A 24091-nucleotide genomic window follows, 5' to 3' on the forward strand; every position below is an offset into this window, starting at 1 on the left:
GTCCGTTCGTTAGAAAGTCTGCTGCAAGTCCGCCGAAAGTCCGCCGGAAGTCTGTCGGACAGGCTGTCGGACTTTTGTAGACGAAAAGTCCGACCGTGTGTACGCCCCATTAAGGTCAGCAAGTGGTTAAGCCCTGTACACACGATCACTTAACCGCAGCAGCAAAAAGTCAGGCCTCCCACCCTGCCAGACAAGGATGTCCCCTGTGGAAAGTTGTGTAAATTTGAGGACTGGATGAGCTGAAATACAAATTCTTTGGCAGGTAAAACAACCCCCATATTTATATATGCCATCTGTGTATTAAGCTGTTGGCCTGGAGTTCAGCTAAGAAAATCAGATTCACCTTCATCTGTCGCTGTCCCACTGCTCCAGTCTTTCAGGGCCGGTCCTCTTCCAGGCTGAATGATTGCCAGGATCACCCAACCCTCTTGCCAGAAGGCCCGGTTGGAAAGGGGGAAGATGGTGTTTGAAGCTGTTGCTGTTCAAAAAAGTGGTAACCACCCCAACCTATAACTGGCCTTTGTAGCACGGTGCACATGGAAGGGCAGTGTACATAACAGACAAAAAATTTCCCAGCACACTTACCAGCCAGCCTGCAAAACATCCAAATTGTCCTAACCGTTTACGTTAACCCCCTTCCTGACCAGAGCACTTTCTGCGATTCGGCACTGCGTCGATTTAACGGACAAGTGCACTGTCGTGCGACGTTGCACCCAAACAAAATTGACGTCCTTTTTTTCCACAAATAGAGCTTTCTGTTGGTGGTATTTGATCACCTCTGCGGTTTTTATTTTTTGCGCTATAAACAAAAAAAGAGCGACAATTTTGAAAAAAAAAGCATTATTTTTTACTTTGCTATAATAAATATCCCTCAAAAATATATAAAAATACCATTTTTTTCCCTCAGTTTAGGCCGATATGTATTCTTCTACATATTTTTGGTAAAAAAAAAAAAAAAAAAATCGCAATAAGCGTATATTGATTGGTTTGCGCAAAAGTTATAGCATCTACAAAAATAGGGGATAGTTTTATGGCATTTTTATTTTTAATTTTTTTTTTTTTTTTTTATTAGTAATGGCGGCAATCTGCAATTTTTATCGGGACTGCGACATTATGGCGGACACATTGGACAATTTTGACACTATTTTGGGACCATTGTCATTTATACAGCGATCAGTGCTATAAAAATGCATTGATTACTGTGTAAATGGGGTTAACCACGGGGGGGGGGGGGGGCCATGAAGTGGTTAAGTGTGTCATAGGGAGTGATTCTAACTGTGGGGGGGATGAGCTTTACGTCACATGACAGCGATCACCGCCCCCGATGACAGGGAGCAGTGATCTCTGTCATGACACAAACCAGAACGGGAAGTGCCTTGTTTACATAGGCACTTCCCCGCTCTGAGGCTCCGTGACACGATCGCCGGGAGACAGGCGGACATTGAGTCCGCCGTTCCCGTGGGCACGGTCACACTGTATGCGGCAGGCGCGTGCGCGCCTGCTATCCCCGGTTCTTAAAGGGGACATACAGGTACTCCAATTTGCCCACGGCTGCCATTGTGCTGACGTATATCGGCGTTCGGCAACTGGTTAAAAACAGAGTATTTTGTTTGCACTCATTTGGAAATATACGTATAAGCGGCAGTGCCCACGACAAGGGACCTCTGTATATACTGGGGTCCTAACTCTAAATTTCCAGAGTCTCCATAGTAGGAGCGCATATAAGAATGGATAGATTAGGGCAGGTACGCCTGGAGGGAGCCCATCGCTCCTTAAAAGGCACAGGGATGCATGTAATGCCCAGCAAGAGCACAATGGCAGTAAAGGCATCCAGTGAGTCCCTGCACCCAATTCATCCAACTGTACAACAATCTGTTGCTCTATCTTAAAAGGTTTACCTTAACCTGACAGTATGTATTGAACTGAGCGAAGGGGCTTGGAGTAAACATCAGGAGAACATAAAACGTTCAAAGTGGAACGTGTCACTGGAAGGATAAAGGATTCCAGCACTACTGTATGTAAAATTAATTTGCAAAAAAATGGCTGATTGTTCATACCTACCGGACTGCTTGCTTTATTTTCAGACGATGGGCTGTAGGTACTGTACAACAGTTGGAAGATGATTGGTTGGGAAATAAGAATTTTTCTTGTAAGGTGACTTTTCAGACTTAATCTCCTTAGTCACTTAGAAGATGGCATATAACGCGCTGTCTGTCATTAACACAAGAAATAAGTCCTGGTATGAAGGTGAGGCTTTAGTGCATGCATGTCCTTGACAATTTAATGTAAATGATGTTAATGTTTAAAAAAAAAATGTTATTCCTTGAATAGTGTATATCTGTGTTCAGTTATATTTGTGTATGCTAAACAAAAAAGGAACGGGTGTGGCTAAAGATGGTCCACTCAAATGGGGTGGTCACTCACCGTGTAGGGCAGTGATGGCGAGCTTTGGCACCCCAGATGTTTTGAACTACATTTCCCATGATGTTCCACTACACTGCAGAGAAAACTACTCACAAACGACTGTAAAATTCTTGCAATAAAATATTCGCCAAGTAGCAGCATATAGTCTGAAACGAATAATACTCTCCAAAGGTCACAGAGGAAATCACAGGACCACTACCAACTGACGCGTTTCAAGGGGAAAACCCCTCTTCCTCAGAGCTCAGCCTTTTTTATTATTTTTAATAAATACATATGCACAAGGATGGTGCGCCCTTTCTTCTCTTTTCTGCGTTTCTTTTCTGCTATGTAGTTCCAAAACATCTGGGGTGCCAAGGTTCGCCATCACTGGTGTAGGGTGTAGTTACCGTAACCAAATACATACAAACAGAGCAAAACCTGGTATAGGACACCAGAAAAAGGGTTACTATGGTAACAGATGGATCATAGTAGAGTAAATCTTTAAAATATAATTTTAATAAGGCAAGAAATGGCAAAAATAGAAGTGTTGGCCAAAAGGATAACACAGCTTCCAATATATACAAGACTGTCGCTGCAACATTCCGTGACACATGTGTGCAACACCAAAATACATTAGACATAAATATGACATACAACATAAAACATTGTGATCCGTCCGGATGCCATGTAACAACACATGGAAGGGGTGGCTGGTGTAATTACGCCTTATTGGTAACAATACAGATATAATTCTCAGTAGGAAAAAGGCATACCTTCCATGTGTGGCCCCAGGGACAAGGTGGGGAGGTGGGCGGGGGAAGGAAGGGAACCCGGCTGGTGTGGACTGGTATAGCTGAGGCTGAATTGCTCAATGGAATGGATAAGGAAGCAGGAATGTTCAAACTAGAATGTGTAGCTAGGGAAACAATGAATCCTGTTGTGCTGAAGACAAGTACATGATAGATCTTCATACTCGGGCCCAAGGCATGTGGTAGTAATTAAAGTCCAGTTATTCAAAGATGATGTACTTAATGACTGTTTAATAACAGCAGGAAAAGTTCCTCTAGAAGATCGGTGCACCTGAGCAGTTGCTGTAGTATTGACCTAATGGGGTCAGCAAGTGCTGGCAAGATGTAGTTAAACAGGTGTTTGCATATGCGCCATCAGAAAAACATGGAGATGCATAGAAGGCATATTGTGTGTGAATAGATCACTATAGCGAGCTTCCTATGGTTGGCTTATATATTACGTGCATATGGGGGGGGTACATTACCATTTTCGGTGACCGGTCCACATGTACCTTGAAGTGCTGTTTCCTGTGGTGTGCCGATGGAGATAAACAGCGCCGATACGTTGTGCGGTTGTACGGTGTGTCTCATCCACTTTTCCTGTCTCCTTTTCAAGGCCAGCTTACCCAGCAGGACAGGGCTTGCGCGAGTGGCGTCATGTTATTAGAATTATATTTAAAGATTTACTCTACTATGATCCATCTGCTACCATAGTAACCCTTTTCCTGGTGTCCTATACCAGATTTTGCTGCGTTTATATTTGTGTGTGTCATATTTTCTCATTACATATGCATGCTTGTAGAGGGAACCGAATGTGGCCCTTTGCTTGCCTTTATCCGGCCCTCGGGGCACCATTCCTTCCACTGAAACCAACTGTGGTGGACCATTCCTCTCACCGATCTCAACAACCTCGCATTTTTCCTTCCACTGACACCAATGATGGGGCATAATTCCTCCTACTGACACCAGCAATGGGGCAGAATTCCTTTCACACTGGGACACTATTCCTCCCACTGACACCAACAATGGAGTATAATTCCTCCCACTGATATCAATAATGGGGCACTATTCCTCCTCCTACTGACCACAGGCACTATGCATTTTTTTTTACTTCTACTGACGCTGGGGCATTTTCTACTTCCACTGGCCACAACGGCCCCCCTAAAGTCTGAAGGACAGTGAACGGGCCCTTTGTTTATAAAGTTTGGAGACCCCTGATCTAGAACAGTGGTCTCCAAACTGCGGCCCTTTTGCTTGCCTTTATCTGACCCTTGGGGCACTATTCCTCCCACTGACACCAACAAGGGGGCGCCAATCCTTCCACTGACACCAACAGTGGGGAACAATTCCTCTCACTGATACAAACAATGAGGCTTTTTTTCCTTCCACTGACACCAATGATGGGACATTATTCCTCTCACTGACACCAGCAATGGGGCTTAATTCCTCCCCCACTGATATAAACAATTAGGCATGATACATCCCACTAATACCATAATTAGGCACTATTCCTCCTTTTACTGACTACAGGCACCATGTCATTTTTTTACTCCCACTAATGCTGGGGCACTTTCTACTTCCACTGGCCACTCCAACCCTCCCCAAAATCTGAAGGGCAGTAAACAGGCCCTTTGTTTAGAAAGTTTGGAGACCCAGGATATAGAAGCCCAGAATATACAGAACTTTAAGTATAGAATTTTCCAGTTTAGTTTTGCAGTTAGTAAAGGGCGTCTACCAACAGGTATGGGTACAATGGGTTCAACTTACAGATCTTCCACACTGACAGAACAATGAGATTGATCAGTGCATCCCTTAAACCCCAATTCCCTTTAAGTACAGTATTGAGTTTCCCTCATGACTCCTCACAGTCCTTCAAAAATGGGCGTCTTTGGGCACTAAGGCTTCACATCAAAGGAAGATGCACCTTGCGTCGACGACAAGGTCTTTGTTTTTGACTGTCAGAATTATCTGGCTCCACAGGGTGAAGCCCAGTCCAGACCCCATTTATCACCGATAAGACAGGTTCCTGTTCCTAAAGCCTAGTACACACTATTCGTTTTTTTCTGTTCAACCCAGGTCTGGTCGGAGACGCTGTACTAACAATCCGAGGTTAGTGCAGCGATCTCCCCCTCCTGAGCGGTTGTGTTCCGATGAGGGATGCCCCCCCCACCAGAACACTCCAATCACCGCGCCCCGCTATTGGCTGAGAGCGCTGATTAGGAGCCGGCCTGTTGCTGGTTTTCCAGCATTCACGTCCGACAGAAGTACGGCCAGATGACCGGCTTCTGTCGGACCCTCTGGCTTACACACGGACCAATGTCAGCCAGTGCATACAGGGCTAAACTCACATTTTCCAATCCAGGATTTCTTGGTTACCTTATGGTTATGTAGATTGTTCTACAGTATTTATAGCATATCTGCATCCTAAAATGGTGACCAAAATCTTGCAGAAACTGTCCAAATGTGACACAAGCTCCCCATGATGGAGCCTTGCATTCATTTTCCTTTTTCTTGCCTATTTTCCCCTTGTAATCCTGTGAATAACACACTTCCTGTCCCTTTGTGGCTACACTTATTTGTCCACTGTACCTATGAAAGAAGCTGTGGTGGCATGATGGGATTAGTAGTTTACACAATAAATTCCTTTGTGGTTTCTTTTCAGCTCACAGGAAGTGACAAGGACACTGCATTTCTGGCCAGGTCAACAGGTATTTTCTGTACTTTCTATACATGTTCTTATCCTGAAGATGGAAACTAAAGCAGCCACCACATTAAAGGACTGGTAAACTGCAATATATTATATTTTAGTCTTTTGGGTTCAGGTATTCGTTAAAGGGGCGTTACACCCAAAAAATTGAACTTCCGCTTTAAGTTAGGTGACCCCCCTGACATGCCACATTTGGCATGTCATTCTTTTGGCGGGGGGGTGGGGGGTGGGGGTGGATACCCTCTTTTTAGAGGGATCCAGCTCCCACTTCCTCCCGGGGCACCGCGGCGACAGAAGGAAGTTCACCTCTCCCCCCTCCCTCTTGGCAATTTGGGACACGTCACAGGTCCCAGATGATTGCCCTGCCAGTCAGAGTGCGCAGCGCGTGCCCGGCTGTGAAGCCACAGCCGGGCACCCACAGTGACACTGCCGGCACCGCAGAGAGGAGGGGGAGAGGAGCGGGGCTTCGTTCGCCCGCATTGCTGGACCGTGGGATAGGTGAGTGTCCGATTAATAAAAGGCAGCAGCTACACTTTTTGTAGCTGCTGACTTTTATATGAATGGAACTCCGCTTTAAGAATTAGCACTACTAAACTAGTGAAAAGGCAAATACAGCACTATAAATAAAATATATACTACTATTAGTGCCATGGTTGACAATAGTCTCTGCTCGCTTCTAGATCTAGGACTACCATTAACATCGTCAACATCTGACACTTCCGAGTATTTCAGACGCCTATACATCACGGCTACAATTCTATCTACTTTCCAGGCCACTACATCACTGTGTCCCTGCAACTCTAAAAGGTATAGTACTGTACATGAGCATGTTTGCCCCACCCCAAAGTCGAGTTCATTTGAGTAGTGTGATCACCCTGTACCATACCCTAACCTACTTGAAAGAGGTGACCTGGGGCATAGTTGTAATCTGGCATGGTATGCTTAGTTGTGATTGCTATACCAAGCCTGAGCATAGAACTCTCATGGATGACTGAGCACTCATGGAGCATGGAAGCAGGGATAACTGTGGTCTGGCTGGCGGAGGTGATGACATAAGCGAGCTCAGTCCTAGAACACCTGGAGATCAGGCCTGGAAGTAGGTGCAGTAGGGTAGTGGGAACACTCATACTCTGGCATGGAACAAGGCATCCAAGGCTAGTGTGAGTATCCTCTAAAATGAGTCCTGGTCACTTTTTGGTTTAAAGCTTTTTTTTTTTTTTAAACCGCGAGCAGGCAGGATGTTTATTGCAGCAGAGCAGCAATGTCTCCACTGCAATAAAATAAACCCACCTGGCTGCTTGCAGTCTTCCTTAGAATGTACACTGAGTTGCACATGTACATACATTCCGGGATTGTGCCTGTGTTCTGGGATTACTGAAGCCCTGCGCATGAGGTGGAGTTACTGGTCAATCAATAACGGGCAAAAGATGGTTAGCACCTGGAAAAAGCTTGTGAGAAGATGCCGGTAAGGAAGCTTGTGGCTGTCGGACCATTGGAGTTAAAGTGGTTCTAAAAAGAAAGGGGTGTTTTGTTTTTTTTTTACCTTAATGCATTCTATGCATTAGGTAACAAACCTTCTGCATGCATTCCCCCCCCCAGCCCCCCCTCATCCATACCTGGGCTCCATCAATGTGCGCAAGTGCAGCGGCCCTCTCCCTCCCTCCTTGGCTTAGACACAGCAGCAGGAGCTATGGGCTGTCAATCCCCGCCAGTGAGGAGGGAGCTGGGGGCAATGGACAAAGAATGGGCTGCAGGAGCAAGCCTGCATGAGTGCTCCCATAGCAAATGGCTTGCTATTGGAGGCACTCGGTGGGTGAAAGGGTTGAACCAGAAGTGCTGTTGGAAGACCCGAGAAAGAGGTCCCCCACCTAAATTAAAATGACAAACATGTTATACTTACGTGCTCTGTGTAATTGGTTTTACGCAGAGCTGGTAAGTAGAACACGTTTGTCATTTTAATAAAAAAAAAAAAAAAAAAATAATAGCATTTACAATCACTATAAAGGTGGGTATTTCAGAGTTTAGTTCTGCCAAAACGCAACATTACAGGCCACAGGTTTCCTTTGAAGTAACATACCGTGCAATTAGAAAACATTTATGTATCCTAAGGCAGTACAGTAAAACCTTAGATTGCGAGCACAATTAGTTCCAGAAACATGCTTGTAATCCAAAGCAATCTAATTTCAAAGCGAATTTCCACATTCCACAACCATTTATTCATAAGTCCTTCAGTTTATAATCCATATAAAAAGATTATAGTAATGTGATAGGTTGTGTAACCATAGAATGTCCATCCACAAATGTCAGCCTCCACAAGGGGATTAGAAGCAAAATCCAGCAGGAACTACAGAGTATAAAAAAGAAGAGAGGCGCCTCTAAGTGTAGCAATATGGTTACATTTAATGAAGGTGCAACATTTAGCAACTCACATGGTTGATGATTAAAAAAAGCACATCTAAGTATGCAGGCATCCGGGGTAAAGCTGTCCACATAGACTGTACTCCGCACCACCGGCTCTCACCGCTGTCAGTCTGCAATTGTGACCGGGAAGACTACCCTGCAGTAGAGCGATCTGAAAGCAAGGCTTGAACCACTCATGCAGCGCAGCGTGGAAGGGATAACGACGATGGTGGTGCGGAGGATGGTGTATGTGGACAGCTTTGCCCCCCCGGATGCCTGTATACTTAGATGTGCCTGTTTCAATCATCAGCCATGTTACATAGTTACATGGTTAGTAAGGTTGAATAAAGACACCAGTCCATCCAGTTCAACCTGAGTGAATGTGGGTGTGTGTCTACAATTATCCCTATTTATTTAAGGTACCCATATAGCACTGTCAAGTTACGCAGCGCTCCACACATACATTGCACGCTCACATCGGTCCCTACCCTCAAGGAGCCCACAACCCAAACTCACATTCATATTCTAGGGCCAATTTTGGACAGAAGCCAATTAACCTACCAGCATGTCTTTGGAGTGTGGGAGGAAACCGGAGTACCCAGAGGAAACCCACGCAGGCACAGGGAGAACATGCAAACTCCAGGCGGGTAGTTTTGTGGTTGGGATTTGAACCAGCGACCCTTTTTACTGCTAGGCGAGAGTGCTACCCACTACACCACTGTGCCGCCATGTGAGTTGCTAAATGTTGTACCTTCATATTGCTACACTTGGAGGCACCTCTCTTCCAATTTGTACTCAGTTGTGACATGATGCTACTTGTATATCAAGACATCGCTTGTATATGAAGTCAAAATTTATTAAAATATTTTACTTTTCTTGCAAAACGCTCTCTAACCAAGGTTTTACTGTAGTTGTCAACAACTGTGAAAGAAAAAGTAACATACTTACCTTTCCAGCACCCTGCATATTGAAAAGCCCCCATAGCTCCTCTCCCCAGCTGTTGTAGGTGTTTGACTGTTGAAAAAAAGTTGAATACTAGCTTTCTCCCCTGGCCACTGTGGTTCCACCAATACAGGATATACAAGCCCATGGGAGAAACCACAGCAGCAACTGGGGAGCAGAGAATGATTACTTTTTATTACATGGACCAATGGAAAGTTAAGAATACTACATCTTCTTTTACAGCTAGTGACCTAAAAATAGAAAGTGACCTTGAGGTGACAGGGTCCCTTTAAAGCCTAGTACACACACTAGTAGTTTTTTTTTTTGCAACCCAGGAGTGTTGAGTTAAAAAAAAAAACAACAGATCAGGAGGAGCCACTGTACTAACTACCTGATGTTAGTACAGCGATCTCCCCTGCTGTGCTATTGTGCTCTTACAGGCGGACGGCCCCACCCGCCAGAACAATCCGCTCAGCGCTCTCAGCCATTGGCTGAGAGCGCTGATCAGGAGCCAATCGGAAGACCTTTTTCGGTCATGCCAACTCCAGTACACACGGGCCAAATGGCGGCTGGTTTCTATTGAAAGGGTCGATGCCGCCTGACATTTGGTCCGTGTGTACTAGGCTAAGGGGCCCATACCCTCTTCCTTTTCACAAAACTACTAAACCCGTAGCTGCCAACCATTTCAAAGTTATTTCCAGAAAGTCATTGCTACTGAGCCAGTGAGGCCTGAAGGAGTAAAGGTTGCTCACCTAGCAAAATGAATGTTGAAGCTGTATGGTTATTAATATAATACACAATTTATATAGTGCTAACAGTTTTCACAGCGCTTTACAATATAAAGGGAGACAGTACAGTTACAGTACAATTCAGGATAAGAGGGTAAGGAGGGCTTTGCTCCTGAGAGCTTACAATCTAAAACAATCTTATTATATGTACCATGCATTAGAGTAGTTCTGGAGGTGAGCATGCGAGAAGGTGATGATGGTCATAGAGAACAGGAGGTCTTGGGAGGAGCAAAGAGGCTGGTTTGGTTGATTTTCTCGAAATAAGGTTGGTGATATAGCGGGGGGCAGAGTTGTAGATGACTTTGTATGTTGTTAGTATTCTGAATTTTATTTGTCAGGTTAGTGGTAGTCAGTGAAGGGATTGGCAGAGAAGGGTAACAGGTGGATGAGTCTGGGACTTGAACATCAGGGAAATCAGGATTTTTGTTAACACGATATTGAATATTCAAAGTGAACATAGCCTCACCTCATTCACTGACAGTCACTCTGCAAAGTGAAAATACAGTTTAAAATTGAATATTTACGTTGCTTAGTGAGGAGCCTCTGTTCCGCACTGCATCTTAGGTTGTAATGCAAAATATGGTTATAACAGAACATCGTGCATTAAACGCCCAATCAAGAATTTTTTATATTAAAGAATGTCTCCACTAAACATGTAATAAATATTAAGCCTCGTTTACACGGGCATACCAAAAAGTGTACACTACACCCCTGGGAGAGTGGATGTACAGTTGTTCCATGCATCTGTGTGCAGGAAGTTTCATTCATGTCAACTGGGATGCAGAGACTGCACAGACACAGCCACAGCTCCCAATCTGATATCACCTGGGTGCGTCTCCCTGTGTGTACATGGTCTGCATTCGGGACACCCACCTAACCACACAGATATCAAATGGGGAGCAGCAACTGTGTCCCAATTGACATGAATGGAACTCACTGCACGGGACACCTGTGCATCCTGTGTAGGCAAACACACCCTCGCAGAGGTGTACACTTAAATATGACCCTGTGAATGAGGCCCTAACTTCAAGAGACCCAACAATATTGAAAGATGGTTTTGGTCATCACTGAAAACTAGGGACACTTGAATGGGGAAACATTGTCTTCTTTTCAAGGGCAGTCCCAGCTGACAGCACTAACAACATACTTTCCATAAGTCTGTTAAAGCTCCACTCTGGGATCAATGTAACCCCCCTGTGATCACTGGAGTAAAAACAAAAAAAAAAAAAAAGTTTTTACTTACCTTGACCCATGGTCATCTGATGCCCCAAGTCTTCTCCTATCGTCTTTACTTGCTACTTGGGGGTCCTTCTTTAGGTGTTCACACCACTGCATGCATGACATGGACACTTCCTACTGGATGGGCACCGGCGGGGTCCTCTCTGGAAACAGAAGAGGACCAACGTTATCTCAGGAGGACAGTAGGGAAGTGGTGGCCCCGGGGCTCCATTGCAGTGCATGATTAGAGGACCTCCGTTCCGGAACCAGCTGCAGTAAGGGACCTGGATGGGGGAAATGGGTGAGTATTGCTGGCTTCACAAGCTAAGGGGGCAAAAAAATACTGTCATCCTAGTTTAGAGGTGGGTGGTAAAAATGGGATTTTTGACTTACCGTAAAATCCATTTCTCTGAGTTCATTGACAGACACAGCGCTCTATTACAGGGGGTCCCCTAGTAACAAACATCCGACTTACAAATGACTCCTACTTACAAACGGAGGGACACAACAGGAAGTGAGAGAAAATCTACCCCTAGGAAGGGAAATTCACTCCTGTAAGAGCTATTATGGGGCAAAGGTACCTCCACTGATGCTTTATCACCAAGGCTTGTTTCCACAACAACCCAAAATTTTCAAAATCCAATTGTCATTGGGACAGAAAGTGAGGTGAAATCTTCTGAACAGGGGCACACACAGCAAAACAAATGTTACAGGGGTGATGATAACCCTTCCCTATGTTATCCTAAAAGCTTAAAAATTGTTTTTTTGGCTGGAGCTACACTTAAAAAATTTACCTGTTCCGACTTACAAACAGATTCAACTTAAGAACAAACCTACAGTCCCTAACTTGTTTGTAACCCGGGGACCCCCTGTATTCAGAACCATAGGGTTATATCGCCCCCTACAGGAGTAGGACACTAGGCAGAAAAAAAGACTTGGCTACGCCTATGGGCAGTCCTAAGTGATACACACCCCCCTCTGCTATAGGCCTTCAGTTTAGTAACACGCAGTGTCATAAGCATCAAAAACTCCTTAGAGGGATGGAAGCTTTGTCTGTCAATGAACTCAAAGAAATGGATTTTACGGTAAGTCAAAAATCCCATTTTCTCTTTCGTTCATTGACAGTCACAGCGCTCCATTTTTCAGAACCATAGAGAGGTCCCAAAGCGGTGCCAAACATGAGGGGTGGGACAACGAAAAATCCCAAGGCTAACACAAGAGCCAACCAGGTAACAGGAGCTCAACACAGAACTGGAGCCCAACCTGAACAATACTCCCCCAAGAGAGATTTGACCCCCTAAACAGCAGCCCGTAACACCTTGCGGCCAAAAGAAGCATCCTCAGATGCCAGCACATCCACGTTGTAGAATTTTGCGAAAGTGTACACCGACGACTAAGTGGCCGCCTTGCAAACCAGCGCAGCTGACACCTGATGATGGAAGGCCAAAGAGGCAGTAAGCAGCCAAGTAGAATGCACCGTAACAGGGAAAGGAGGAACCCAACCACTGATAGAATAGGCCAGAGTCATCATCTGTGTGATCCATCTAGAAAGGTCGCAGAAGAAGCAGACAACCCCTTTTTTGTCCCATCTGTGATCACAAACAGTGAGACTGATCTCCGAAAAGACCCTGTGACTGCCAAATACACCCGAATCGCCCGAACACATCCAGGGCATGTAAGGTAAAACAGTTAGGACATTTTGTCCTGGGACACAGGGAAGGCAATACAATGTCCTTAGTCAAAAGGAATCAGAGGAGGGAACCACAGACAAGAGCGAAGAACCACTTCATCTTTGTGGATCTCTAGGTATGAAGTTTGACACGGTAATGCCTATAGTTCCGACACTCTACGAGTGTCTCTCCTATCACCTCTGAGGTGATAGCAACCAAAAAAGCCACCTTCTAGGACAGAGCAGAGGAACCTCCCAAATATTTTCAAAGGGAGGCTCCTGTAGAACCAAACGCCCCAGAGCAGATCCCATGGCGGTAGAAGAGACCGCACCGGAATAGGTAGATGTTGAACCCCTTTTAAGAGTACGCACCAAGGAGTGCGAGACCAGGGGACACCCAAGAAAACTGCCAAGGCCAACACCTGGCCATTGATGGTACTCAAGGCCAAGTTCTGCTCAACCCCCCCCCATGAAGGAAGGTCGAAATCCGAGCCACCAATAAAGAATGAGGGTAAATACCAAGCGCCTCACACCAGGATATGTATGCTATCCATGCCCGGTGGTAAATCTTCCTAGAGGAAGGCTTCTCACCCTTCAGCAGCGTCGTAACTCCAGCACCTGGCTCATAACAGCCAGGCCTTCAAAACCAGCCACTGAAGTAGGACGGAATATTGGCCCCTGAGACAGTAGAACCTCCCTGAGAGGCAGTCGCCAAGGGACGTCAGCGACCAAGCGCACCAGGTCGTCGTACCAAGACCGACAAGGCCATCTGGGCCCACCTGAATGACTGGAATCCCTTCGGCTTCTATCCTGCGCAAAAGCTGCGGCAGAAGCTTGAGAGGAGAGGCATAGATCCGACTATACCGGCCCCATGGGGCCACCAGAGCGAGGATCCTGTGACCTTGCCAGAAACCTCAGTACCTTTCTATTAAGCCGGGACACCAACAGATCTACCTCGGGAGTGCCCCATTGGAGACATATCCAATGAAACACGTCCTGGTGAAAGGACCACTCCGTGGACCAACACTAGCCAACTGAGGCAACCACCTTCTAGTTTTCCACTCTTTAAATGCATACAGCGGCGAGGGCCGGAACAAGGCGTTCTGCCCATCGGAGGATGCTGGCTACTGTCAGGGCTGTCAACACACTCTTCGTTCCACCCTGGTGATTGACATAGACCACCGCTGTGGCGTCGTCCGACTGTATCCGCACCAGGAGCCCCCGAAGGCGACCTCCGTGATCCATACATAGTCCAATCGCTCAAAGTCCCAGGATATGGATCGCCAGTCCGGATTCCTCTAGTGTCCAATGACCCTAAGCAGAACCCAGTCCCAGGACACCTCCCCACCCAGACAGACTGGCATTGAAGATGACCACTGTCCAATACAAGGGGAGAAAAAATGTGCCTTGCTGTAAACACACACGCCTGATCGGTAGGCCACAAAGTCGTGGCCTAAATTACTGGAGGGTGCAGATTCACGGATGCCTGGTCACCCGCCCAACCATCCAGCAGATGCCCAGATGTACCCACCCCCATAGTGACAACCCTGGAAGGGGGGAGAGCGGACAGTGTCCGAAGCACCTAGGCCCGAGGCCTGGGCCTCTTCTGGGAAGTGGGGGGAGGTGTGGAGGACAACCCCAGAGGGACCGACCACCCCAAGGAGTACCCGCGCCCCACACCACCCCAGGGAAGGAGAGGAGGGGGCCCCTTACTGGATCTTAGTGTCCAGCCCGTCGCCGGCAGTTGATTGTAGATCTCATGGGAAAAATTCCAAGAGAAAAAAAAGTAGTTTAAAAAGCAAAAACAAAAAATTGCCAGGACCAGAGATCCCAGCAGGGAACTAGGTCCTTACTTCTGACTAGGCAGAAAAAAAAACTGAAGGCCTACAGCAGAGGGGGGTGTATATCCCATAGGTGTACACCCATAAGCGTAGCCAAGTCTTTTTTCTGCCTAGTGTCCTACTCCTGTAGGGGGTAATATAACCCTATGGTTCTGAATAATGGAGCGCTGTGTCTGTTAATGAACGAAAGAGAAAGTTTAGTTTTATCCCAAAGTGGGGTTTTAAGTCTGCCATCCACAGCTCGATTTTCAACCTGCTTTCATTTCCCGCAGAATCAGCTTAAAATTGAGCTGTGGGGCCCCCTCAGTCAGCACCACTTTGCTCATCAAAAGTCGATTGTCCAATCAAATTTTTAGAAGGAGCTGGATACAAATTTGGATATTGTCAGCAGAACAGCACCTGCATCTAATCAGATTGCATGCACTGCTCAGGTATTCTGACAGCCATGGAAGTCAGCTGTCAGCATACAATAGCTGGCACTGCAGATTTATCCCTCTGCACTGCTAGTGTGAATGGAAAATCTATGTGTGTATATCCAGTTTTCCAGTGAACACAGCCAACTGTAACTCTGCAAGAAATTAACATGTTGCCTAATCTTCTGTTGCAACCCAGTACACATTAGGGTTGGGAATATGGGCACAGAATGTACATTACATAATCACCAACATAGTTCAAGTCTGTCTAGAAATACAAGTTAGAAAATGAAAAGGATGAACACAACCGCTGAACTCAGCTACTGGGAGCTTTGGTCTCCCTCATTCCCCCACAACTCTCACTGGTTCCCCCTGCTGACTTCCATGACATTACTGTCTACCAATCACTAGTATCTTATAGCCTTTCAAATATTAATTAAATTAATTAATTTACAAATAATAATGTCATTTAAAAATTAATTTTCAATCTTTTCAAATCTGTTGCTTTCTTTAAAATACCTGGTGGTTCTTTCTCTGGCTCTTGCTGTTCCTGTCTTCCAACTAAACTCCTGCATTCTCAGCCTGTCACATGCACTTCTAGTAGACGCTACAAGTGGTTGTGTTGAAGCTCATTGCGCAAGCATGCTTCACTATTGTCACCATCAGGAAATCCACCCTGACCAATGATTGCAGCTGCCACTGGAGCAAGTGCATGTAGTCAGGATGTGACTGCAAAGAAGTTGTAGGAGAAAAGTAGCACTGAGATGAAAAAAGGTAAAACTGTATTTTCTAAAAGTAAAAAACAAAACAGTCATCTATATTTTAATTGTGGATCTGATTTGATACAGGTTTATTTATTTTTTTTTTTTTAAATGACAATGAAGATCTGGCTGGAAATAAGACCCTGATAGAAGGCCTCAGGTCAACATGTCCCCTCCAGCATCTGACCAATACGGAGAAAAGCATGAAGACCAAAGTGATTACTATCCATGTTCATTGCTTCCGGTTAGGTGTTCTTTTATCGCAGAACTTTGGGAGGTGACTAGATTGCCTTGTTACTGGGGAAATCTGGACAAGTACCAAGCGGAAATTTTGTTACTAGGGCATCCTGATGGCACGTTTCTCCTCCGAAACTCATCCCAAGAAGGCTGCGCCTTTGCGGTTACTTTCCGCAGAAAAGGATGTACCCGCCATGCTCGTGTTCAGTACAGAGAAAAGTACTTTAGTTTTCCATGGGGCAGCATCCACTCTCCTACAATCGATAACCTATTGAAGCAGTACAATGATCCTAAAATATGCACATTCTTTGAACCACTTCTAGCCAAACCTCTAAATCGCACTACAGCTCTAAGTCTACAAGAGCTTTGTCGGGCAGCAGTCAATGCTGCTATACCCTACAACACTATCAGTCAACTTACACTGCCAAGAGCGATGAAGCAGTACTTGCTTGACTATCACTACAAGGATATACTTTCAGGAAACAAAGAAGATTCCTTATGACTTACAAATGAAGGACTTTAACCATGAATATTTCAATAATATGAACTGAATTAATTTTTCGGATTTTGCCCATTTGTGAAATGTGCATTTAAAGGATGGGCAAAACGAACAGTCTTCACACTATCACATCCAATGAAGTACAGCATCAATAATTCTGGCCTTTACTTATAGTATTTTTTTTGTCTGGCTCCATTAATGGTCTGGTATTAGTTATATAAATGAAAAACTCAATAAAAAAAAATAAATAAATGTAAAAAAGATGTGTTTAGGTTTTTGTAGGCATGTCAGGGTAAGTACAAACAAGACTATCGTCTTTTTACTTGCACTAACAGTTAAATATTCTGGACAACTTTCGTGGCATAAGCCCCTCTTCTAAGGTTGGACCCTAGAAGAAGAGGTTATACCTCAAAACCTTGTCCTGAAAACGTAACTAAGGCCCCTTTCACACGGGGCGGCCCTGCCAGGACACAGCCTGCTCTCCTCTATGGGCGGTCAGATGTAATTGGACTGCCTGTTCGTTTACACCTGACTGCCATCACATCCGCTAGACAGATGGGGGATGCCCATTCGTCTGTTTTTGGCAGATCAGATGTTCGTTTACATCCGCCGCTCCATAGAGTATAATTTAGCGTCCGATCAGGTCCACCTTTAAAACTGGCAGGCAGACCTAATTGGTCCCCCTTTGTGAAAGGGACCTTACAGTACAAATAAAATCTCACAGACATCACTCAACTGTGTTAAAAGTGTGGGACGTCAGAATGTTTTAAAGGAGAAATTTTAACTTATACCATGTTATTTTGTAAGAACACACAAAAACACAAAACAGGAGTTGCACTTAGTGATATATATGTAACTACAATGAAGCTGATAGGGGGTGAAGATGAAATACATACAAAAGACTGATATGTAGAGTTAAGCGGTCCTCTCCGTCCACTTATGAGCCTTTAAAAAAAAATTGCAAAACTCACTCACTGTAGCAGCTCAATTTATTATCTTATGTATTTATTTTCTGGGGAAAAAATGGGAGAGGTGTTAAATTTGTCAAATAAAAACTTTCCTTGAGGCTGGGTTCACACTTATGCGACTTGGATGTGGTTTTCCCCTCATCCGAATCGCATGGTAGGAGAATGTGATCGGCTCTCTATGGAGCCGGTTCACACATCTCTGCAGCGGCTCCGGTGCGAATTGCACAGGAATCCTGTGCGTCTTTTGGTCCGTTTCAGCCCAATACTGGGCAGAAATCAGACCTGGAACTGTGAATGTAGACACACTGGACTCCTGCTGTGAGCCACTGCGTGTTCAAGTGTGAACCCAGCCTAAAACTGAACTACACTCTCGCAATTTTTCTTTCATGTGGAGAAGGGGAAAGGGTAGGGAGGCTTTCTCAGCTAAACACACCCTCCTGCCTGCATGTCTGAGCTAAGGGTAGATGGATTCCAGGAAGTAGATGCTACATGAATTATCTGCCCTTATTTATGAAGGCAGCAGCTGGAAATGCTATGAGGTGTTTTTCAAAGTGATCTCTCAACAAAATAAAGCATGTGGACGTGGACATGGATGGATGTCATATTAAAAATGAAATAAATAGTGTTTTCAGTTTGTGGTGCTCAGACACAGGTATCCTTTGCTTTTAAAGAGTTGGCACATATAATTTCTGTAAACAGACTGAAAGAAGAAATTTGGAAACAAAATATTTACCTGCATCTATTTCTACAAAAGTATTTAAAGCCTAACTCCAGCTAAACTTTGTATCATTTTCGGGTTTCAGAAGGGTACAGAAGAGCCTGGGAAGGTCCAAGTTAGAATTTTATAAACTCCCAATTTCGGCATAAAGCCTCCAATTTGGGGTGCTAGTTGTACTTGCACGCTTATGCTGACCCCCCCCCCCATAAAAAAGGCTTTCACCATGGCGGGTGTTCCCCCTTTTGAAGAACACACTTAAGTGCTGAATTAAGCCCTGTACACAGGATCCGAAAATTGTACGAAAAATGCTGCATTAGAATCGATCGTACGATAATCGGAACGTTAGTACAGAGTTTTCGAGAGCCGATCAGGACAGTTCATCCGATATTATTCTATTGGACATGCATGGAAATTTTTTTCATACGATGCCAGATCATATGATTTTCATTTAATCAGTACACCTATCGTTCGAAAATGCAATACAAAAGCATTAAAACACATGACATCACTTCCGAATTTTTATGCTGTCGTACGGGAATTTCGTAACTTTAGTAAACTCAGATTCAACGTGAGATTAGCATGCAAAAAAAAACAAAAAACGGACGATCATTCATCCGATAATCGGATCGTGTGTACCGGGCATTAGGCAAAACCTGCCCAAATCATTTTGGTTTTCCTGTACAGTTGCACTGCCAGTCCCTTGTGCTCTCCCTGCAGACACCCCCCTTCACATCTCAAAGGCTACAATTCTCTTTCTAGGGATCTAAACCTTCCAGGCCTTTTATGTGCTCTCTATACATCTGCCCCATTATGACACTATCATAGCTAAAGAGAAGAGAACTTCTGTTAAAGAAAAAAAAAAAAAAAGAGAAAAGATGGTCAATTAATCCTGCCCTGCTCATTGTCCTAATGTTGAGCAGCCAAAGCATACTCTTCCTCTGGCAGCCTAATTAAAAACTTCAGCTGGTATGCTGAAATGAATAACAGTTCAATGTAGCAATAGAGTTTAGCAAATTCCCCAAAAAGTGTCAAAAGTGTCCGATTTTGCCTCCCACAACATCGTAGACCCGCTACAAGTTGCTGATCACCGCCATTACTAGTAAATATAATTAAAAATATCCCAGTTTGTAGACGCTATAACTTTTGCACAAACCAAACCATATACTCTTATTGGGATTTTTACCAAAAATATGTAGCAGAACACATATTGGCCTAAACTTATGAAGATTTTTTTTTCACATTTTTTATTGGATAAATTTCATAGCAGAAAGTAAAAAAATATAGTTTTGTTTTCAAAATGGTCGGTCTTTTTCTGTTTATAGCACAAAAAATAAAAAACCCAGTGGTGATCAAATACCACCAAAAGAAAGCTCTATTTGTGGGAAAAAAGGACATACATTTTATTTGGGTACAGTGTTGCGCAATTGTCAATCAAAATAGCGCAGTGCTGTATCACAAAAAAAATGGCCTGGTCATGAAGGGGGGTAAATCTTCTGACGGTCCAGTGGTTAATAATGCGCTCTTCACCCCCCCCCCCATCTATGACATGCTGAGGGCTAGTAATGATGATACACCGCTCCTAATTTTTCCAACTATTTTACATGGCGGCTTCTTGACCTAAAGTGTACTTCTTTAAAAAAAAAAAATATTTAGTAGTTTTGCAACAAATTCACATAAATTGATGTTTTTAACACTTGTAAATATGAAGACCATTTTTTTTCCCAGAACAATGGCAAAGTGTAATAAACCTTTATGTGTTATGAATATTGTGGTCACCTGGACTGGTTCATTTAGAAGAACAACGTGCTTGGATGAAAACAGGATTGTGACGAGCCCTAGTCAAGCACTGGGTGTATGAGATAATTGCAGCCAGACTTCTAGCTTATTATGTTACATAGAACCAGGACATTCTGTTACATAACTAGGGAGGGTTTGGCAGCACTCTGAACCCTGCACATAAATATCGATGTTCTTGGCAAGTGCCGCATGACCTGGGTGTGACACACACTAGGATGAGGCGTGACACGCGTGTTTGTGTATGATGCCATGGCTTTGGCTCGTCTGTTGTACCACACCAAGAATCTCCAGGAGTACTGACACACCGTTCTGGCTTTTTTCTCTACACTGACAAAGGAGGAAGAATTGACCACATATTGTTCTTGTCATAAAAAACTTTCTTAGAGTCCTTGCTAGAGGTGTCATTTAAAGCCACACGCTCAGAACAGGAAGTGAGAGTAAAAAATCACATGTAGATACAGTCTCTCACAAAAGTGAGTACACCCCTCACATTTTTATAAATATTTTATTATATCTTTTCATGTGACAACACTGAAGAAATGACACTTTGCTACAATGTAAAGTAGTGAGTGTGCAGCTTGTATAACAGTGTAAATTTGCTGTTCCCTCAAAATAACTCAACACACATCCATTAATGTCTAAACTGCTGGCAACAAAAGTGAGTATACATCTAAGTGAAAATGTCCAAATTGGGCCCAATTAGCCATTTTCCCTTCCCGGTGTTATGTGACTCGTTAGTGTTACAAGGTCTCAGGTGTGTTAAATGTGGTGTTATCGCTCTCACTCTCTCATACTGGTCACTGGAAGTTCAACATGGCACCTCATGGCAAAGAACTCTCTGAGAATCTAAACAAAAAAAAAAAAAACAAAAAAAAAAAGAATTGTTGCTCTACATAAAGATGTAGCATGACGCCATCACGTTCCACGTAGTACCCACACAGATCCACCCATCAGCCCTGGGTATCTGATTCGCTAGGTCGCTGAAGCCGCTGAAGTCTTGCCGTACGGAACCAGGAAGTGTCTAAGAAGTCATACCGCATCCAGGTGATATGTCATAACTTCCCTGCAATCTCCACTACCCTGGTTGGCACTCGTCCATGCAGACCTATGAGCTACTTCTACTTGGCCAGAGGAGGACTTAGCTGCTTCGTACAATTTGGGAAGACCCGAGGAGGATCGGAGTGTTTTGTATGCCTGTCAATCAGTGATGTCCATGGACTGGTGAGACTGTATTTATCCATTATCTTTTGTGACTATTGTCACTATAGTATTTCCAATGTCTCCGCTTTATGATCCACCTATACGTTGTATTTATTCATTATCATCCATGCTGGCACACACTCCCTCCTGTACCCATGTACAATCTCTATACAGCTGCTAAATGCATGTTACCAGTTACAGCTGGGTCTCTGCCTGCTAGTGCTACAATCAGCAACCCTCGTGGCCTATATCTCTAGCTATACTTCAGGTCTGTTATCGGCAGCGTGCACAGCGGACTCTCTTCATCCACGGCTGCATACAATTACTTCCTGGCCTTCCATAGTACTCTTCAGATATAATATATGAGACAGTCCTTGTCTACTCAGCTAGTTGCATGTAATTGTATGTCCAGTGGTGGCCATCTGTGTGTTGTTTTTGTCCTTAGGCAACGTTGTCTATTTTATCCTTAGTGGTGGTATTTGGTTCACTTAATGTCATATTTTTTTATTTTGTTTGGTGTATATGTGGAATCATTTTTCTAAAATAAATTATATTTTTGCTACTTTGCTGGTTCCTTGTTGAAGAATTCGTTTTCTCCCCCCCCCCCCCTTTTTTTTATATGCTTTTTAATTCAGAGGAACACACCCACCTGTGATTTCCTGAGCCCTTGGGTGTTTGCAAGTAGCTTCATTTATATGCAGATGTTGTTAGGGTACTACCCCCATCTGCAAACATCTATATTGAATTAAGCAAAGTTTTTTGGTTCATAAGTTCTTTTGTGTTTGTCTACATAAAGATGGCCTAGGCTATAAGAAGAATGCCAAGACCCTGGAACTGAGCTGCAGCACAGTGACCAAGACATCAGTTTAACAGGAAAGGTTCCACTCAGAACAGGCCTCGCCATGGCTGACCCAAGATGTTGAGTGCACGTGCTTAGCATCATATCCAGAGGTTGTCTTTGGGAAATAGACGTACGAGTGCTGCCAGCATTGCTGCAGAGGTTAAAGGGGTAATGGTGGTGGTGGTGTCAGCCTGTCAGTGCTCAGACCATACGCCGCACACTGCATCAAATTGGTCTGCATGGCTGTCGTCCCTGAAGAAAGCCTCTTCTAAAGATGATGTACAAGAAGCCCGCAAACATTTTGCTGAAGACAAGCAGACTAATGCCGCGTACACACGAGCGGACTTTACGGCAGACTTTGCTCGGCGGACTTTACGACGGACTTTCCGAATGAACGGACTTGCCTACACACAATCAACCAAAGTCCGTCGAATTTGTACGTGATGACGTACGACCGGACTAAAACAAGAAAGTTCATAGCCAGTAGCCAATAGCTGCCCTAGCGTGGCTTTTTGTCCGTCGAACTAGCATACAGACGAGCGGACTTTTCGACCGGACTCGAGTCCGCCGGATAGATTTAAAACATGTTTCAAATCTAAGTCCGTCCAACTTTTGAGAAAACAAAGTCTGCTGGAGCCCACACACGATCGAATTGTCCGCCGAAATCCCGTCCGCCGGGCAAAGTCTGCCGTAAAGTCCGCTCGTGTGTACGCGGCATAAGGACATGGATTACTGGAACCATGTCCTGTGGTCTGATGAGACCAAGATAAACTTATTTGGTTCACATGGTGTCAAGCGTGTGTGGCTGCAACCATGTGAGGAGTACAAAGACAAGTGTGTCTTGCCTACAGTCAAGTATGGTGGTGGGAGTGTCATGGTCTGGGGCTACATGAGTGCTGCCGGCAATAGGGAGCTACAGTTCATTGAAGGAACCATGAATGCCAACATGTACTGTGACATACTAAAGCAGAGCATGATCCCCTCCTTTCGGAGACTGGGCCGCAGGGCAGTATTCCAACAACGTGATAACGGACCCCAAACACACCTCCAAGACAACCACTGCCTTGCTAAAATAGCTGAGGGTAAAGGTGATGGACTAGCCAAACATGTCTCCAGACCTAAACCCTATTAAGCATCTGTGGGGCATCCTCAAACGGAAGGTGGAGGAGCGCAAAGTCTCTAAAATTCACCAGCTTCATGATGTCGTCATGGAGGAGTGGAAGAGGACTCCAGTGGCAACCTGTGAAGCTCTGGTGAACCCCATGGCCAAGATGGTTAAGGCAGTGCTGGAAAATAATGGTGGCCACACAAACTATTGAAACTTTGGACATTTTCACTTGAGGTGCACTCAGTTTTGTTGCCAGCGGTTTAGACATTAATTGCTGTGTGTTGAGTTATTTTAAGGGGACAGCAAATCTACACTGTTCTACAAGTTGTACACTCACTACTTTACATTGTAGCAAAGAGTAATTTCTTCAGTGTTGTTACATGAAAAGGTATAATAAAATATTTACAAAAACGTGAGGGGTGTACTCACTTTTGTGAGATGCTTTAAGTATTTACAACCTTTGCTCGATACTTTGTTGAAGCACCTTTGGCACCAATTACAGCCTCAAGTTTTTTTGAGTATGATGCTACAAGCTTGGCACACCTATTTTTGGACAGCTTTTCCCATTCTTCTTTGCAGGACCTCTCAAGCTCCATCTGGTTGGATGGGGAGCGTTGGTGCACAGCCATTTTCAGGTCTCTCCAGAGATGTTGAATCAGGTTCAAGCTAGGCCACTCGAGGACAGTCACAGAGTTGTCCCATAGTCACTCCTTTGTTATCTGTGGCTATGTGCTTAGGGCCGGTTTCCTGTTGGAAAATGAATCTTCGCCCCAGTCCGAGGTCCAGAGCACTC

General features: G+C 44.5%; 1 long non-coding RNA gene across 2 annotated transcripts in view; it reads left to right on the plus strand.

Annotated features, from left to right (window-relative positions):
- The window catches only part of LOC141107802 (uncharacterized), a 22881-nt gene extending 2765 nt beyond the window's left edge, over positions 1–20116 (plus strand). The window contains exons 2-4 of one of the 2 annotated variants that reach the window (XR_012235966.1): positions 5854–5899; positions 6579–6705; positions 16018–20116. This is a non-coding gene — a long non-coding RNA (uncharacterized lncRNA). The remainder of the gene's footprint in view (positions 1–5853; positions 5900–6578; positions 6706–16017) is intronic. The other variant, XR_012235965.1, reaches the window with a different exon arrangement.
- Positions 20117–24091: the final 3975 nt, after the last annotated feature.

The sequence above is a fragment of the Aquarana catesbeiana genome, linkage group LG09 (genome assembly GCF_042186555.1).
Source record: "Aquarana catesbeiana isolate 2022-GZ linkage group LG09, ASM4218655v1, whole genome shotgun sequence".
NCBI lineage: Eukaryota > Metazoa > Chordata > Amphibia > Anura > Ranidae > Aquarana > Aquarana catesbeiana.